The sequence below is a fragment of the Bufo gargarizans genome, chromosome 7 (genome assembly GCF_014858855.1).
Source record: "Bufo gargarizans isolate SCDJY-AF-19 chromosome 7, ASM1485885v1, whole genome shotgun sequence".
Classification (NCBI taxonomy): domain Eukaryota; kingdom Metazoa; phylum Chordata; class Amphibia; order Anura; family Bufonidae; genus Bufo; species Bufo gargarizans.
In genome coordinates, this window is record NC_058086.1 from 112,682,399 (window position 1) to 112,702,456 (window position 20,058).

Consider the following 20,058-nt stretch of genomic DNA (forward strand, 5'->3'; position numbering starts at 1 on the left):
AGCGTCATACTACTTGCCCCAAAAGGCAATCACAGCCATGCCGATTATTGGCATGGCTGTGATTGGCCAACTGCAGCATGTGACACAGCCTCTATTTAAGCTGGAGTCACGTAGCGCCACCCGTCACTCTGCTCAGATTAGTGTAGGGAGAGGCTGCAGCTGCTGTGAGGCAGAGATCAGGGAGAAATCTTATCAAGAACTGCTTTTTTTACTCCGCAATCTGCAGCAAATGTGTTTTGTGGGTGCAGTGCACAATTTTTTTAAGCCTGCCCTGAGCCAACTACTGCTGAAAACAAACTTTTTTTTACTTCAGTTTGTCAATATCAATACATAATCGGCAGACATTTTATGCAACGATAGTGCACCAGCACAGGCTATCTGCATGTGTGCAAGTTCAAAAACACAGCTTTTGGCTTACTGGGGTTAAATAAAAACTTTTTTTTCATATAGTGCACATCTAGGATTAGATGTGCATAAGGGAGTGTCACATTTAGGCCAGAAATACGGCTTTTTGGTTACTGGGGTGAAAATACCCTCTGATATACTGCACATCTGGGATTAGAAATGCATAAGTGACTGTCACATTTAGGCCATAAATACGGCTTTTTGGTTACTGGGGTGAAAAAACACTCTGATATACTGCACATCTGGGATTAGACATGCATAAATTACTGTGAAATTTAGGCCACAAATACCGCTGTCATGTAGAGTAAAAAAAAAAAAAAAATACCCTACATCAGGGTTTTTATTGTCGGTTAATTATTTTTAACAGACTTAACCACTTTTTACTTTGCTTTGTGAACGCCAACTATAAGGCAAACATCTAATAAGGGATGCCATTGTGGTGGTGGTGTTGGTGGAGCCTCTGGTGCAGTGAGAGGAGGGGGCCGTTCTGCCACAGCTACACGTCTCACTGAAACTACTACCTCAGGTCCCAGTTGCCGCCAGAATCTACAGCGATGTTTGGTCGGGCCTAATGCCATTCTAAGGATAGTAAGGCCTGGGCAAGTACAGGCGCTATTCAATTGGGTGTCTGACAGTGGATCTAGCACGTTGACATTATCTCCCACCCAGTCTTCTGCAGAAAGCGCACAGGTGGCGCATGAAACCCATGCCCATCAGTCTGTCACATAACCCCCGCGCATATCGGGGAACCTGTCTGAACCTCAAGTCATGCAGCAGTCTCTTATGCTCTTTGGAGACTCTGCTGGCAGGGTTTCCCAAGGGCATCCACCTAGCCCTTCCCCTCTGGTGGAAGACATAGAATGCACTGACGCACAACCACTTATGTTTCCTGATGAGGACATGGAATACCACCTTAGCACGTCTCTGATGATGACAAAACACAGGTGCCAACTGCTGCGTCTTTCTGCAGTGTGCAGACCGAAAAGGAGGTCAGGGAGGAAGACTGGGTGGAAGATGTTGCAGGGGACGATAAGGTCCTAGACCCCACATGGAATGAAGGTCGTGCCACTGACTTTCAGAGTTTGGAGAAGATGCAGTGGTGAGACCGACCCAACAGTGTAGCAAAAGCGGGAGCAGGGTGCAAAAGCAGAGCAGCCTTCGCCAAAACAGTTCGCCTGCTACTGGCCACTGTCACCAGGGACCGAGCACACCCTAGGCAGCTTCAAGGAGTTCCCTGGCATGGCACTTCTTCACACAATGTGCTGACAACAAGACCCGAGTGGTTTGCACGCTGTGCCATCAGAGCCTGAAGCGAGGCATTAACGTTCTGAACCTTAGACCAGGCATCTACATGCGAGACACGGGCTGCAGTGGAGTAAGGACCTTCAAAACCAAGAAAGGGCTCAGACCCCTCCTGCTCTCTCTTCTGCTGCTGCCTCGGCCTCTTCCTCCGCCTCTGGAGGAACGTTGGCACCTGCCGCCCAGCAAACAGAGGATGTGCCACCAACAACACCACCTCCGTAACCAAGCATCTCCACCATGTCACACGGAAGCGTTCAGCTCTCCATCTCACAAACCTTTAAGAGAAAGCGTAAATTCCCACCTAGCCACCCTCAATCCCTGGCCCTGAATGCCAGCATACTGGCCTTTGAAATGCTGTCATTCAGGCTGGTGGAGATAGACAGCTTTAAACAGCTCATGTCGCTTGCTGTCCCACAGTACGTCATTCTCAGCCGCCACTACTTCAGGAGAGACGTGCCCTCCCTGCACAACCAAGTATCAGATAAAATCAAGTGTGCACTGCGCAACACCATCTCTGGCAAGGTCCACCTAACCACAGATACGTGGACCAGTAAGCACGGCCAGGGACGCTATATCTCCCTAACTGCACACTGGGTAAATGTAGTGGCGGCTGGGCCCCAGGTGGAGAGCTGTTTGGCGCACGTCCTTCCGCCGCCAAGGATCGCAGGGCATCATTCTTTGCCTCCTGTTGCCTCCTCTTCCTTCTCGGCTTCCTCCTCCTTTTCTACCACCTCCTCATCTGGTCAGCAACAGACCTTCACCACCAACTTCAGCAGGCCGTTCTGAAACACAGGAGTTGTAGCGGGGTATAGAACAACAGACCGACGAGTGGTTGCTGCCAGTGAGCCTCAAGCCCGGCCTGGTGGTGTACGATAATGGGCGGAATCTCGTTGCAGCTCTGGGACTAGCCGGTTTGATGCACATCCCTTGCCTGGCGCATGTGCTGAATTTGGTGGTGCAGAAATTCATTCACAACTACCCTGACATGTCAGAGCTGATGCGTAAAGTGCGGGCCGTCTGTGCGCGCTTCCGGTGTTCTCATCCTGCCGCCGCTCGGCTGTCTGCTCTACAGCGTAACTTCGGCCATCCCGCTCACCACCTCATATGCGACGTGCCCACCAAGTGGAACTCCACATTGCACATGCTGGAGAGACTGTGCGAGCAGCAGCAGGCTATAGTGGAGTTTCAGCTGCAGCACGCACGGGTGAGTCGCACTGCGGAACAGCACCACTTCATCATCAATGACTGGGCCTCTGTGCGAGACCTTTGTGCCCTGTTTCGAGTACTCCACCAACATGGCCATTGGCGATGACGCTTTTATCAGCGTTACAATACCACTTCTATATCTCCTTGAGAAAACACTTAGGGCGATGATGGAAGAGGATGTGGCCCAGGAGGAGGTGGAGAAAGAGGGGTCATCTCTAACACTTTCAGGCCAGTCTTTGAGAAGTGGCTCAGAAAGAGGATTTTTGCAACAGCAGAAGCCAGGTACAAATTTGGCCAGCCAGGGCCCCCTACTGGAGGACATCGAGGAGGAGGAAAAGGAGGAGGATAGGGATGAAGCATGTTCACAGCGGGGTGGCACTGGTGCGTGGCTGGGGGGATATGGAGGATGCAGACGATACGCCTCCCACAGAGGACAGCTTGTCCTTACCTCTGGGCAGCCTGGCACACATGAGGAACTACATGCTGCAGTGCCTGCGCAACGACATCAGAGTTGCCCACATTTTAACGTGTGCTGACTACTGGGTGGCCACCCTGCTGGATCCTCGTTACAAAGACAATGTGCCGTCTTTAATTCCCTCACTGGAGCATGATCGGAAGATGCGCGACTTGAGGCGCACGCTGGTAGACACGCTTCTGAGAGCATTCCCGACTGACGTCGGGTGACAAGTGGAAGCACATGGCGAAAGCAGGGGAGGAGGAAGATGTTGCCAACGCAGCTGTGTCAGCGCCAGCACCTCAGAAGGCAGGGTTAGCATGGCCGACATGTGGAAAAGCTTTGTCACCTCGCCGCAACAACCGGCCCCAACTGCCACGACTACACGTACTGACTGATGGTTCTGCCCCATTCAACTTCTGGGTCTCCAAATTGTCCACATGGCCAGAGCTTGCCCTGTATGCCTTGGAGGTGCTGGCCTGCCCGGCAGCCAGTGTACTCTCTGAACGTGTATTTAGCACGGCAGGAGGCGTTATTACAGACAGACACGGCCGCCTGTCCGCAGCCAACGTGGACAAGCTCACGTTCATTAAAATGAACCAGGCTTGGATCGCTCAGGACTTGTCTGTACCTTGTGCAGAATAGACAGTTCTAACAGCCTCAACCACCCCTATGTAAAAATGCAAAATAACACACATCTGTGTTGGCTACCTATTCCTTCTTCGCCCCGCTTCCACCTAGACCGCCACATGAGCCTACACGGCCACACACCCACCCATTCACCGCCTCCTCAACCTCTTCCTCCTACATTATCATTCCTAATTTTTATTTTAAGGTCTTATGTTTTTTAAATTCATTTCCCTATCCACATTTGTTTGCAGAGCATTTGCCATGCTCTTAAGCACATTTTGCTGACTTCCATGACATTTTTGACTTCAATGGGCTTCGGGGTCAAGTTTGGGTCAATTTCGGGTCCCGAATAGGGATGAGCGAACCCGGACTGTATAGTTCGGGTTCGTACCGAATTTTGGGGTGTCCATGACACGGACCCGAACCCGGACATTTTCGTAAAAGTCCGGGTTCGGTGTTCGTCGCTTTCTTGGCGCTTTTGTGACGCTTTCTTGGCGCTTTTTGAAAGGCTGCAAAGCAGCCAATCAACAAGCGTCATACTACTTGCCCCAAGAGGCCATCACAGCCATGCCTACTATTGGCATGGCTGTGATTGGCCAGAGCACCATGTGACCCAGCCTCTATTTAAGCTGGAGTCACATAGCGCCGCCCGTCACTCTGCTCTGATTAGCATAGGGAGAGGTTGCGGCTGCGACAGTAGGGCGAGATTAGGCAGATTAACTCCTCCAAAGGACTTGATTAATCGATCGATCTGCAGCTGTGCATCATTGAGCTGCTGAAATTCAATTGCTCACTGTTTTTAGGCTGCCCAGACCGTTTGTCAGTCACTTTTTTCTGGGGTGATCGGCGGCCATTTTGTGTCTTGTGGTGTGCTAGCACAAGCTGCGACCAAGTGCATTTAACCCTCAATGGTGTGGTTGTTTTTTTGGCTAATTCCTACATCAAGGTGAAGCTGTCACACCAAGTGCATTTAACCAGCAATAGTCTGGTTATTTTTTGGCCATATACTACATCAGGGGCAAGCTGCGCCTGTCACCAAGTGCATTTAACCCTCAATGGTGTGGTTGTTTTTTGGCTGAATCCTACATCAGGGTGAAGCTGTCAGACCAAGTGCATTTAACCAGCAATAGTCAGTTTATTTTTTGTCCATATACTACATCAGGGGCAAGCTGTCAACAAGTGCATTTAACCCTCAATGGTGTGGTTGTTTTTTGGCTAAATCCTACATCAGGGTGAAGCTGTCACACCAAGTGCATTTAACCAGCAGTAGTCTGTTTATTTTTTGGCCATATACTACATCAGGGGCAAGCTGCGCCTCACACCAAGTGCATTTAACCATCAATAGTGTGGTTATTTTTTGGCCATATCCCAGTCTAATTCTGTCAGTAAACCTATACCTGTCACCCAGCGCCTAAATACTAGGCCTCAAATTCATATCCAGATAAATCTGTCGTTACTGCTGTAGCTGGGCGAGTTAGTTAGTGTCCGTTCAAGCACATTTCTTGTTCTGGGTTGAAATACAATTCCCAATTTAGCAATTTAAAAATTTAGTGGTTTCTGCTGTATCAGAGCTATTTAAAATCTATCCCTAAAAGGGTAGATCATATTGAAGGTGCACATAGGGACATTCAGAATAACTTCACACACCCGCTACTGTGCATTTCCAAGTCTAATTCTGTCACTAAACCCATACCTGTCACCCAGCGCCTAAATACTAGGCCTCAAATTTATATCCAGCTGAATTTGAATACAATACATTGGGCCAAATAATATTTTTGTTGTTGTGGTGAACGATAACAATGAGGAAAACATCTAGTAAGGGACGCGGATGTGGACATGGTCGTGGTGGTGTTAGTGGACCCTCTGGTGCTGGGAGAGGACGTGGCCGTTCTGCCACATCCACACGTCCTAGTGTACCAACTACCTCAGGTCCCAGTAGCCGCCAGAATTTACAGCGATATATGGTGTGGCCCAATGCCGTTCTAAGGATGGTAAGGCCTGAGCAGGTACAGGCATTAGTCAATTGGGTGGCCGACAGTGGATCCAGCACGTTCACATTATCTCCCACCCAGTCTTCTGCAGAAAGCGCACAGATGGCGCCTGAAAACCAACCCCATCAGTCTGTCACATCACCCCCATGCATACCAGGGAAACTGTCTCAGCCTCAAGTTATGCAGCAGTCTCTTATGCTGTTTGAAGACTCTGCTGGCAGGGTTTCCCAAGGGCATCCACCTAGCCGTTCCCCAGCGTTGGAAGACATAGAATGCACTGACGCACAACCACTTATGTTTCCTGATGATAAGGACATGGGAATACCACCTCAGTATGTCTCTGATGATGACGAAACACAGGTGCCAACTGCTGCGTCTTTCTGCAGTGTGCAGACTGAACAGGAGGTCAGGGATCAAGACTGGGTGGAAGACGATGCAGGGGACGATGAGGTCCTAGACCCCACATGGAGTGAAGGTCGTGCCACTGACTTTCACAGTTCGGAGGAAGAGGCAGTGGAGAGACCGAGCCAACAGCGTAGCAAAAGAGGGAGCAGTGGGCAAAAGCAGAACACCCGCCGCCAAGAGACTCCGCCTGCTACTGACCGCTGCCATCTTGGACCGAGCACCCCAAAGGCAGCTTCAAGGAGTTCCCTGGCATGGCACTTCTTCAAACAATGTGCTGACGACAAGACCCGAGTGGTTTGCACGCTGTGCCATCAGAGCCTGAAGCGAGGCATTAACGTTCTGAACCTTAGCACAACCTGCATGACCAGGCACCTGCATGCAAAGCATGACCTGCAGTGGAGTAAACACCTTAAAAACAAGGAAGTCACTCAGGCTCCCCCTGCTACCTCTTCTGCTGCTGCCGCCTTGGTCTCTTCTGCTGCTGCCGCCGCCTCGGCCTCTTCTGCTGCTGCCGCCTCGGCCTCTTCCTCCGCCTCTGAAGGAACGTTGGCACCTGCCACCCAGCAAACAGGGGATATACCACCAACACCACCACCTCCGTCACCAAGCGTCTCAAGCATGTCACACGGCAGCGTTCAGCTCTCCATCTCACAAACATTTGAGAGAAAGCGTAAATTCCCACCTAGCCACCCTCGATCCCTGGCCCTGAATGCCAGCATTTCTAAACTACTGGCCTATGAAATGCTGTCATTTAGGCTGGTGGACACAGACAGCTTCAAACAGCTCATGTCGCTTGCTGTCCCACAGTATGTTGTTCCCAGCCGGCACTACTTCTCCAAGAGAGCCGTGCCTTCCCTGCACAACCAAGTATCCAATAAAATCAAGTGTGCACTGCGCAACGCCATCTGTGGCAAGGTCCACCTAACCACAGATACGTGGACCAGTAAGCACGGCCACGGACGCTTTATCTCCCTAACTGCACACTGGGTAAATGTAGTGGCAGCTGGGCCCCAGGCGGAGAGCTGTTTGGCGCCCGTTCTTCCACCGCCAAGGATCGCAGGGCAACATTCTTTGCCTCCTGTTGCCACCTCCTCCTACTCAGCTTCCTCCTCCTCTTCTTCCACCTGCTCATCCAGTCAGCCACACACCTTCACCACCAACTTCAGCACAGCCCGGGGTAAACATCAGCAGGCCATTCTGAAACTCATATGTTTGGGGGACAGGCCCCACACCGCACAGGAGTTGTGGCGGGGTATAGAACAACAGACCGACGAGTGGTTGCTGCCGGTGAGCCTCAAGCCCGGCCTGGTGGTGTGCAAAAATGGGCGAAATCTCGTCGCAGCTCTGGGACTAGCCGGTTTGACGCACATCCCTTGCTTGGCGCATGTGCTGAATTTGGTGGTGCAGAAGTTCATTCACAACTACCCCGACATGTCAGAGCCTCTGCATAAAGTGCGGGCCGTCTGTGCGCACTACCGGCGTTCACATCCTGCCGCTGCTCGCCTGTCTGCGCTACAGCGTAACTTCGGCCTTCCCGCTCACCGCCTCACATGCGACGTGCCCACCAGGTGAAACTCCACCTTGCACATGCTGGACAGACTGTGCGAGCAGCAGCAGGCCATAGTGGAGTTTCAGCTGCAGCACGCACGGGTCAGTCGCACTGCAGAACAGCACCACTTCACCACCAATGACTGGGCCTCCATGCGAGACCTGTGTGCCCTGTTGCGCTGTTTCGAGTACTCCACCAACATGGCCAGTGGCGATGATGCCGTTATCAGCGTTACAATACCACTACTATGTCTCCTTGAGAAAACACTTACGGCGATGATGGAAGAGGAGGTGGCCCAGGAGGAGGAGGAGGAGGAGGAGGAAGAGGGGTCATTTTTAGCACTTTCAGGCCAGTCTCTTCGAAGTGACTCAGAGGGAGGTTTATTTCAACAGCAGAGGCCAGGTACAAATTTGGCCAGCCAGGGCCCACTACTGGAGGACGAGGAGGACGAGGATGAGGAGGAGATGTAGGAGGATGAGGATGAAGCATGGTCACAGCGGGGTGGCACCCAACGCAGCTCGGGCCCATCATTGGTGCGTGGCTGGGGGGATAGGCAGGACGATGATGATACGCCTCCCACAGAGGACAGCTTGTCCTTACCCCTGGGCAGCCTGGCACACATGAGCGACTACATGTTGCAGTGCCTGCGCAACGACAGCAGAGTTGCCCACATTTTAACGTGTGCGGACTACTGGGTTGCCACCCTGCTGGATCCACGGTACAAAGACAATGTGCCCACCTTACTTCCTGCACTGGAGCGTGATAGGAAGATGCGCGAGTACAAGCGCACGTTGGTAGACGCGCTACTGAGAGCATTCCCAAATGTGACAGGGGAACAAGTGGAAGCCCAAGGCCAAGGCAGAGGAGGAGCAAGAGGTCGCCAAGGCAGCTGTGTCACTGCCAGCTCCTCTGAGGGCAGGGTTAGCATGGCAGAGATGTGGAAAACTTTTGTCAACACGCCACAGCTAACTGCACCTTCACCTGATATGCAACGTGTTAGCAGGAGGCAACATTTCACTAACATGGTGGAACAGTACGTGTGCACACCCCTCCACATACTGACTGATGGTTCGGCCCCATTCAACTTCTGGGTCTCTAAATTGTCTACCTGGCCAGAGCTAGCCTTTTATGCCTTGGAGGTGCTGGCCTGCCCGGCGGCCAGCGTTTTGTCTGAACGTGTATTCAGCACGGCAGGGGGCGTCTTTACAGACAAACGCAGCCGCCTGTCTACAGCCAATGTGGACAAGCTGACGTTCATAAAAATTAACCAGGCATGGATCCCACAGGACCTGTCCATCCCTTGTGCAGATTAGACATTAACTACCTCCCCTTAACCATATATTATTGGACTCCAGGGCACTTCCTCATTCAATCCTATTTTTATTTTCATTTTGCCATTATATTGCGAGGCTACACAAAGTTGAATGAACCTCTCCTCTGTCTGGGTGCCGGGGCCTAAATATATGCCAATGGACTGTTCCAATGTTGGGTGACGTGAAGCCTGATTCTCTGCTATGACATGCAGACTGATTCTCTGCCGACATGAAGCCAGATTGTCTGTTATGGGACCTCTCTCCTCTGCCTGGGTGCTGGGCCTGAATTTATGAAAATGGACTGTTACAGTGGTGGGTGACATGAAGCCTGATTCTCTGCTATGACATGAAGACTGATTCTCTGGTGACATGAAGCCAGATTCTGTGTTACGGAACCTCTCTCCTCTGCCTGGGTGCTGGGCCTAAATTTATGAAAATGGACTGTTGCAGTGGTGGCTGACGTGAAGCCTGATTCTCTGCTATGACATGAAGACTGATTCTCTGGTGACATGAAGCCAGATTCTGTGTTACGGAACCTCTCTCCTCTGCCTGTGTGCTGGGCCTAAATTTATGAAAATGGACTGTTCCAGTGGTGGGTGACGTGAAGCCTGATTCTCAGCTATGGGACCTCTCTCCAATTGATTTTGGTTAATTTTTATTTATTTAATTTTTATTTTAATTCATTTCCCTATCCACATTTGTTTGCAGGGGATTTACCTACATGTTGCTGCCTTTTGCAGCCCTCTAGCCCTTTCCTGGGCTGTTTTACAGCCTTTTTAGTGCCGAAAAGTTTGGGTCCCCATTGACTTCAATGGGGTTCGGGTTCGGGATGAAGTTCGGATCGGGTTCGGATCCCGAACCCGAACATTTTCGGGAAGTTTGGCCGAACTTCTTGAACCCGAACATCCAGGTGTCCGCTCAACTCTAGTCCCGAACCCAATTTTTTTTTTCAAGTTCGACCAAACCCGCCGAACCTGAACATCCAGGTGTCTGCTCAACTCTAGTTTTGATATACCTGCTTCCACAAAATACAGATTGAGGGGTGTGATATACCTGCTTCCACCAAATATTGATTAAGGGGTTTGATATACCTGCTTCCACAAAATACTGATTGAGGGGTGTGATATACCTGCTTCCACCAAATATTGATTAAGATATTTTATATACCCGTTTCCACAAAATACTGATTATAGGGTGCGATATACCTGCTTCCACAAAATACTGATTTAGGTTTTTTATATGCCTGCTTCCACAAAATACAGATTGAGGAGTTCGATATACATGCTTTCACAAAATACTGATAAAGGGGTTTGATATACAGTGTTGGTGCCAAGATACACCTGACCACAGACAAGTGGTCTAGCAAACACGGGAAGGTACATAACTATCACTGCCCAATCTGCTGAGCACGCTGAAACAGGGCAAAATGACACACATGCCATGGCAGGCCATGAAAATCTCTGGCCATTTTAGAAGATCTTACATGGCCATGGCTAGCCCTGCCCATCAGACGTCTGATTTGTGAAAGCTCGACATGCTGGAACTCCACCTTGTATATGCTTGATAGGCTGCTCCAGCAGCAATGTGCCGTTAATGACTACCTGTATGAACTCTTCAGCAGGACAGGTTCTGGGGAGCTTGGTTTCTTTTCACCGCGCCAGTGGCTGCTCATGCGCGATAGATCACTATAGAATGTGTGTCGGCAGATAAGAACCATTTGGCCCATACAGTCTGCCCAATATACTGAATACTATGGATTGCCCCTGGCCCTATCTTATATGAAGGATGGCCTTATGCCTATCCCATGCATGCTTAAACTCCTCCACTGTATTTGCAGCTACCACTTCTGCAGTAAGGCTATTCCATGCATCCACTACTCTATCAGTAAAGTAATACTTCCTGATATTACTTTTAAACCTTTGCCCCTCTAATTTAAAACTATGTCCTCTTGTAGCAGTTTTTCTTCTTTTAAATATTCTCTCCTCTTTTACCTTGTTGATTCCCTTTATGTATTTAAAAGTTTCTATCATATCCCCTCTGTCTCGTCTTTATGTAGTGTCACACTAGGTAAAGGTGGGCACTACACAAGGGTTAATATGTTTATTGCATTTACTGTCATGTGTAATGTGCATTTCCCTGTGTTAGCTGGGTGTCAGGCCTGTCAGGGTGCAGTTTAGCCTCCCAGGCGTTAGAGGGAGCTAGCGAGCCCTAGTTATATATAGGACGGCCCAGACAGGGGAGAGTTAGTGTATTCCAGGGGACTAGAGGAGTCACCTAGTCTGCCTGAAGCTTCTGAGGCTAAGGATAGCTCAGTTGAGATACCCCAGTAGTAGGACAGCACCTCCTGGGAGAAACCTGCAGCCACCTTTCCTATCCAGCAGTAAAGCCAGCTAGGAAAAGAAGGCATTGTAACCTTAAGCAAGTGCCAATACTGGAGGAAGGAATTTATATACCAAGGATTTAAGCCAGCAATTAGGCATCCGGGCCTTGGGATCCAGCCAGCTAGAATAGCTGTGGGGATAGGGCAGCATTGTACTGCAAAGCATTCACTGTATACCCTCCAAGTATCTTGCAAGATTGAAACCTGCTGTGCTATTAAGTAAACCTGCTGTACATTTTGTACTGTAAAGGACTGCATTATATTCTACTGCAATTACTTGTATAAAGTTGGACTGTTTCACCAAGTAAAGCAACGTTTGGTTTACCAACTGTGTACTCCATTAATCCTCCTGCAAACCGGTGTGCCACCGTTACAGGCACTGGCGTCACGATTCTTAAAGGGGCCTTACCTCAGGCACTCAAAATACCTGCAACATCCAGGGCACCTCACACACCATCAGGCCTGGTCCCTATTTACAGAGTGTGCCCCAGAGGAACTTGTGTCTACCTCTCCTTCACTGGCGCATGCCTGCCCAGGGTTCCCCTCTAAAAAGTGAGTAACCCTTGATTGCCCATAACCGTGACCTCACCGTCGCTATACCCTGCAGGTCTGGCGTGCTGCATTTCTTCCAAGCTATACATGTTAAGGTCCTTTAATCTTTCCTGGTAAGTTTTATCCTGCAATCCATGTACTAGTTTAGTAGCTCTTCTCTGAACTCTCTCCAAAGTATCAATATCCTTCTGGAGATATGGTTTCCAGTACTGAGCACAATACTCCACTCACTAGTGCTCTTTAAAGCGGCATGAGCACCTCCCTCTTTCTGCTGGTAATTCCTCTCCCCATACACCCAAGCATTCTGCTAGCATTCCCTGCTGCTCTATGACATTGTCTGCCTACCAAACCGGTCAGTCGCAGCCAGGGTGCCATCAGTGACATCGTACCTTACGTCTTATTTCTGGAGCGTGCATTGTGTCGTGTCATTTGATCAAGCCGTCGAGAAGCAGGAGCTTGAAGATGAGGAAGTCGCAATTCTGAATGAATTCTCAGGGTCGGCAATTCCATCTAAGACAAGTCAGAAGGAGTCTGAAGAGCAATCAGGGGAAGATGGTGGCTGGGGAGAGGAGGAGGAGCAAGAAAAGCATGCTTTGAGGGGGACTTTAAACTATTCGGGGATCCCTGGTGTTGTCCGTTGCTAGGGGTAGAGACAGAAGACGACATTCTCTTGGGCGAAGAGCAGGATCCAGGGCGCTCCACCGCTTCCAATTTAGTGCAAATGGGGGCCTTCATGCTCCAGTGTTTGAGGAGGGACCCCCGTATAAAAAGCATAAAGGGCAAGGACCAGTAATGGGTGGCAACGTACCTAGACCCACGATACAAACACAAAATGGCAGACATGTTACCAGCATCACAGAGGGATGGCAAAATGTAGCATTTCCAGGTCTTGTTGCGCAAGATGCTGCATTCTGCTGTTGCGAGCGCTGGCAAAGGAATTTCCCCCCACAGAAAAATAGGTGCGGGTACCAATTCTACAGCGCCAGAAAGAAGAGGGCAGTTTGAAGATGTGTTGGTCACTTCGGATATGAGATCATTCTTGCAGCCAACCAATCAACAGCCGCCCTCCGGATCCAGCCTCAGGGAATGCTTAGACCGACAGGTGTACGACTGCATTGGGTAAACGGCTAATGTAGACTCACTGAGAAGTGAGGAACCCTGGACTACTGGGTGTGCATGCTTGACCTGTGGCCAGAGCTGGCACAATTTGCCCTCAAACTCTTAGCTTACCCTTTGTCGAGTATCCTGTCTGAAAGGATGTTCAGCGCAGCAGGGGGGATCATGACCAATAAGCTCACTCGCCTAGCTCACGACTACCTCACATTTGTAAAAATAAATGAGGCATGGATGGGGCCTGTACTCCACTGGCCTGCAGTAAAAGTGCTATCCACTGACAATCTAATATACCTCTAGACACTTAATCACTTGTTCTTTTCTGTCCGGTGAATGCCTAATGTTTGGGGCCTGTACTCGCCTGGGCTACAGTAAAATTGTTATCCGCTAACGCCTAATTTACCTCCAGCCACATAATCACCTGTTCTTTTCTGTCCGGTCAATGCTTAAGGTTTGGAGACTGAACTCCACTGGCCTGCAGTAAAATTGTTATCCACTGCTTGTCTAATATACCTCTAGCCACATAATCACTTGTTTGTTTCTGTCCGGTGAATGCCTAATGTTTGGGAACTGTACTCCACTGATCTACAGTAAAGTTGTTATCCACTGACCGTCTAATATACCTCCAGCCACATAATCACTTGTTCTTTTCTGTCCAGTGAATGCATGCTTTTTGGGGACTGTACTCCACTGGTCTACGGTAAAATTGTTATCCATTGACCGTCTAATATGTCTCCAGCCACATAATCACTTGTTCTTTTCTGTCAGGTGAATGCCTAATTTTTTGGGCCCGTACTCCCGTGGCCTAAAAAAAAAAAATTCTAGGCTTCAGCAGGGCACATTTTTGAGAGTTTCCCTTTAAGACGCATAATAATGGCCCCTGATTAAAATACATATTTTTTGTGGGAATTTTTGCCATTGATCCCCATCTGGTATGTCACTGTCCATGTTGTGTGACTATTCGTGTACTTCTAGTAAGTATTTGGTGTCTGCAAATATAACCAGAAGGTTTTTCAGGTTCGCCTGCCATTAAAGTGAATGGGGCCCACCGCGAATGCGTGTTCGCAAAACATATCGGCCGATGATCGTTCATCACTAGTGTCTCTAAACATTTTTCATCTGTATATAGCGGAGACCTGTAGATTTTTGTCTTCTTTGGCTAGGAAACTATTTTTCATCCAGCCAGAGAATTTAATGGGAAAGAGTTCCTTTTGAACTGTGAAAGATATAGGAAATTTACATTGAATCCCTTGGGTCTGAAGTCTAGAACTGACTTGATATTGCATTATTGATAAATTATGCATGTATGTTTTTAGTCTCCATGATCATATGTGTATCATGATTTTACTTAAATTATAAAATCTTGTATGAATAGTTTGTATAATGTCTCCCTAATTAAAACAACTGAAAATAGGCTTCTGCGAAGCAGCTCGCCCTGTTAAATATTCATACCTCTCATCTGCAGCTGTGGCTGTGAAAAAAGACCAGTGGGTTTGAAATTTGTTGTCGGCGGATTATTTTTCTCTGTCTCTTTACTACTGTATGTGAATTCCTGTATGTGTGTAATAATCAGTGGGTGTACATGTTAAAACGTGTGGGAGTCACAGCTGAGTTGACAGGTATCCATTCCTTCCCCTTCTCCTGTGGACAGTAGGTTCTTATTACTGTATTTTTTCCCATTTATTTTACTCTTAATGTTTGTGTACGTTATTTTTACTTTGTCTCATTTTACATCAATTTTTTAACCACTTAAGGACCACAGGTTTATACCCCCCTAGTGACCAGGCCCTTTTTTACAAATCGGCACTCCACAACTTTAGCGGTTTATTGCACGGTCATGCAACTTACCACCCAAATGAATTTTACCTCCTTTTCTTCTCACTAATGGAGCTTTCATTTGGTGGTATTTTATTGCCGCTGACATTTTTACTTTTTTTGTTATTAATCGAAATTTAACGATTTTTTTGCAAAAAAATGACATTTTTCACTTTCAGCTGTAAAATTTTGCAAAAAAAACGACATCCATATATACATTTTTCGCCAAATTTATTGTTCTACATGTCTTTGATAAAAAAAAAATGTTTGGGCAAAAAAAAAAAATGGTTTGGGTAAAAGTTATAGCATTTGCAAACTATGGTACAAAAATGTGAATTTCCGCTTTTTGAAACAGCTCTGACTTTCTGAGCACCTGTCATGTTTCCTGAGGTTCTACAATGCCCAAACAGTAGAAAACCCCACAAATGACCCCATTTCGGAAAGTAGACACCCTAAGGTATTCGCTGATGGGCATAGTGAGTTCATAGAACTTTTTATTTTTTGTCACAAGTTAGCGGAAAATGATGATGATTTTTATTTTTATTTTTTTTCTTACAAAGTCTCATATTCCACTAACTTGCGACAAAAAATAAAAAATTCTAAAAACTTGCCATGCCCCTCACGGAATACCTTGGGGTGTCTTCTTTCCAAAATGGGGTCACTTGTGGGGTAGTTATACTGCCCTGGCAATTTAGGGGCCCAAATGTGTGAGAAGAACTTTGCAATCAAAATGTGTAAAAAATGACCGGTGAAATCCAAAAGGTGCACTTTGGAATATGTGCCCCTTTGCCCACCTTGGCTGCAAAAAAGTGTCACACATCTGGTATCGCCGTACTCAGGAGAAGTTGGGGAATGTGTTTTGGGGTGTCATTTTACATATACCCATGCTGGGTGACAAAAATATCTTGGTCAAATGCCAACTTTGTATAAAAAAATGGGAAAAGTTGTCTTTTGCCAAGATATTTCTCTCACCCAGCATGGGTATATGTAAAATGACACCCCAAAACACATTCCCCAACTTCTCCTGAGTACGGCGATACCAGATGTGTGACACTTTTTTGCAGCCAAGGTGGGCAAAGGGGCACATATTCCAAAGTGCACCTTTCAGATTTTGCAGGCCATTTTTTACACATTTTGATTGCAAGGTACTTCTCACACATTTGGGCCCCTAAATTGCCAGGGCAGTATAAATACGCCACAAGTGACCCAATTTTGGAAAGAAGACACCCCAAGGTATTCCGTGAGGGGCATGGCGAGTTCCTAGAATTTTTTATTTTTTGTCGCAAGTTAGTGGAATATGAGACTTTGTAAGGAAAAAAGAAAAAAAAAAGAAAAATCATCATTTTCCGCTAACTTGTGACAAAAAATAAAAAATTCTAGGAACTCGCCGTGCCCCTCACGGAATACCTTGGGGTGTCTTCTTTCCAAAATGGGGTCACTTGTGGCGTAGTTATACTGCCCTGGCAATTTAGGGGCCCAAATGTGTAAGAAGTACCTTGCAATCAAAATCTGTAAAAAATGGCCGGTGAAATCCGAAAGGTGCACTTTGCAATATGTGCCCCTTTGCCCACCTTGGCAGCAAAAAAGTGTCACACATGTGGTATCGCCGTACTCAGGAGAAGTTGGGGAATGTGTTTTGGGGTGTCATTTTACATATACCCATGCTGGGTGAGAGAAATATCTTGGCAAAAGACAACTTTTCCCATTTTTTTATACAAAGTTGGCATTTGACCAAGATATTTTTCTCACCCAGCATGGGTATATGTAAAATGACACCCCAAAACACATTGCCCAACTTCTCCTGAGTACGGCGATACCACATGTGTGACACTTTTTTGCAGCCTAGATGCGCAAAGGGGCCCAAATTCCTTTTAGGAGGGCATTTTTAGACATTTGGATCCCAGACTTCTTCTCACACTTTCGGGCCCCTAAAAAGCCAGGGCAGTATAAATACCCCACATGTGACCCCACTTTGGAAAGAAGACACCCCAAGGTATTCAATGAGGGGCCTGGCGAGTTCCTAGAATTTTTTTTTTTTTTGCATAAGTTAGCGGATATTGATTTTTTTTTGTTTTTTTTCCTCACAAAGTCTCACTTTCCGCTAACTTAGGACAAAAATTTCAATCTTTCATGGACTCAATATGCCCCTCACGGAATACCTTGGGGTGTCTTCTTTCCGAAATGGGGTCACATGTGGGGTATTTATACTGCCCTGGCTTTTTAGGGGCCCTAAAGCGTGAGAAGAAGTCTGGAATATAAATGTCTAAAAATGTTTACGCATTTGGATTCCGTGAGGGGTATGGCGAGTTCATGTGAGATTTTATTTTTTGACACAAGTTAGTGGAATATGAGACTTTGTAAGAAAAAACAAAAACAAACAAAAAATTTCCGCTAACTTGTGCCAAAAAAAATGTCTGAATGGAGCCTTACCAGGGGGGGGGGGGGGGGGGGGGTGATCAATGACAGGGGGGTGATCAATGACAGGGGGGTGATCAATGACAGGGGGGTGATCACCCATATAGACTCCCTGATCACCCCCCTGTCACTGATCACCCCCCCTGTAAGGCTCCATTCAGACATCCGCATGATTTTTTACGGATCCATGGATACATGTATCGGATCCACAGAACGCATGCGGACGTCTGAATGGAGCCTTACAGGGGGGTTATCAATGACAGGGGGTGATCAGGGTAATCAGGGTGATCACCCCCCTGTCACTGATCACCCCCCCTGTAAAGCTCCATTCAGACATCCGCATGATTTTTTACGGATCCATGGATACATGGATCGGATCCACAGAACGCATGCGGACGTCTGAATGGAGCCTTACAGGGGGGTTATCAATGACAGGGGGTGATCAGGGTAATCAGGGTGATCACCCCCCTGTCACTGATCACCCCCCCTGTAAGGCTCCATTCAGACATCCGCATGATTTTTTACGGATCCATGGATACATGGATCGGATCCACAAAACGCATGCGGACGTCTGAATGGAGCCTTACAGGGGGGTTATCAATGACAGGGGGTGATCAGGGTGATCACCCCCCTGTCACTGATCACCCCCCCTGTAAGGCTCCATTCAGACATCCGCATGTGTTTTGTGGATCCGATCCATGTATCCATGGATCCGTAAAAAATCATGCGGATGTCTGAATGGAGCCTTACAGGGGGGGTGATCAATGACAGGGGGTGATCAGGGAGTGTATATGGGTGATCACCCGCCTGTCATTGATCACCCCCCTGTCATTGATCACCCCCCTGTAAGGCTCCATTCAGACATCCGCATGATTTTTTACGGATCCATGGATCGGATGCACAAAACGCATGCTGACGTCTGAATGGAGCCTTACAGGGGGGTTATCAATGACAGGGGGTGATCAGGGTAATCACCCCCCTGTCACTGATCACCCCCCCTGTAAGGCTCCATTCAGACATCCGCATGATTTTTTACGGATCCATGGATCCATGGATCGGATCCACAAAACGCATGCTGACGTCTGAATGGAGCCTTACAGGGGGGTTATCAATGACAGGGGGTGATCAGGGTAATCACCCCCCTGTCACTGATCACCCCCCCTGTAAGGCTCCATTCAGACATCCGCATGATTTTTTACGGATCCATGGATCGGATCCACAAAACGCATGCGGACGTCTGAATGGAGCCTTACAGGGGGGTTATCAATGACAGGGGGTGATCAGGGTAATCAGGGTGATCACCCCCCTGTCACTGATCACCCCCCCTGTAAGGCTCCATTCAGACATCCGCATGATTTTTTACGGATCCATGGATACATGGATCGGATCCACAAAACGCATGCTGACGTCTGAATGGAGCCTTACAGGGGGGTTATCAATGACAGGGGGTGATCAGGGTAATCACCCCCCTGTCACTGATCACCCCCCCTGTAAGGCTCCATTCAGACATCCGCATGATTTTTTACGGATCCATGGATCGGATCCACAAAACGCATGCGGACGTCTGAATGGAGCCTTACAGGGGGGTTATCAATGACAGGGGGGTGATCAGGGAGTGTATATGGGTGATCACCCGCCTGTCATTGATCACCCCCTGTAAGGCTCCATTCAGACGTCCGCATGTGTTTTGCGGATCCGATCCATGTATCCATGGATCCGTAAAAATCATGCGGACGTCTGAATGGAGCCTTACAGGGAAGTGATCAATGACAGGGGGTGATCAGGGAGTGTATATGGGTGATCACCCGCCTGTCATTGATCACCCCCCTGTAAGGCTCCATTCAGACGTCCGTATGCTTTTTGCGGATCCGATCCATGTATCCGTGGATCCGTAAAAATCATACGGACGTCTGAACGGAGCCTGACAGGGGGGGTGATCAATGACAGGGCGGTGATCAATGACAGGGGGGTGATCAGGGAGTTTATATGGGGTGATCAGGGGTTTATAAGGGGTTAATAAGTGACGGGGGGGGGGGTGTAGTGTAGTGTTTGGTGCGACTGTACTGACCTACCTGAGTCCTCTGGTGGTCGATCCTAACAAAAGGGACCACCAGAGGACCAGGTAGGAGGTATATTAGACGCTGTTATGAAAACAGCGTCTAATATACCTGTTAGGGGTTAAAAAATTCGGATCTCCAGCCTGCCAGCGAGCGATCGCCGCTGGCAGGCTGGAGATCCACTCGCTTACCTTCCGTTCCTGTGAGCGCGCGCGCCTGTGTGCGCGCGTTCACAGGAAATCTCGGCTCACGCGAGATGACGCCAATCGGCGTTAGTGTGACCTGGCAGCGCCGCAGCATTGACGCCTTTCGGCGTTAGTGTGACGGCAGAAGGTTAAGCACTGCACCATTTTTTGTGTATAAAATATTTATAAATCCGCCTTGTTGCTCTTGTGTGCGATTGTGTGATCGCTTGTGAGCAGAACGTTTATACATGACCTTTACAGCATTTCCAACTTATGTCAAAGTCGG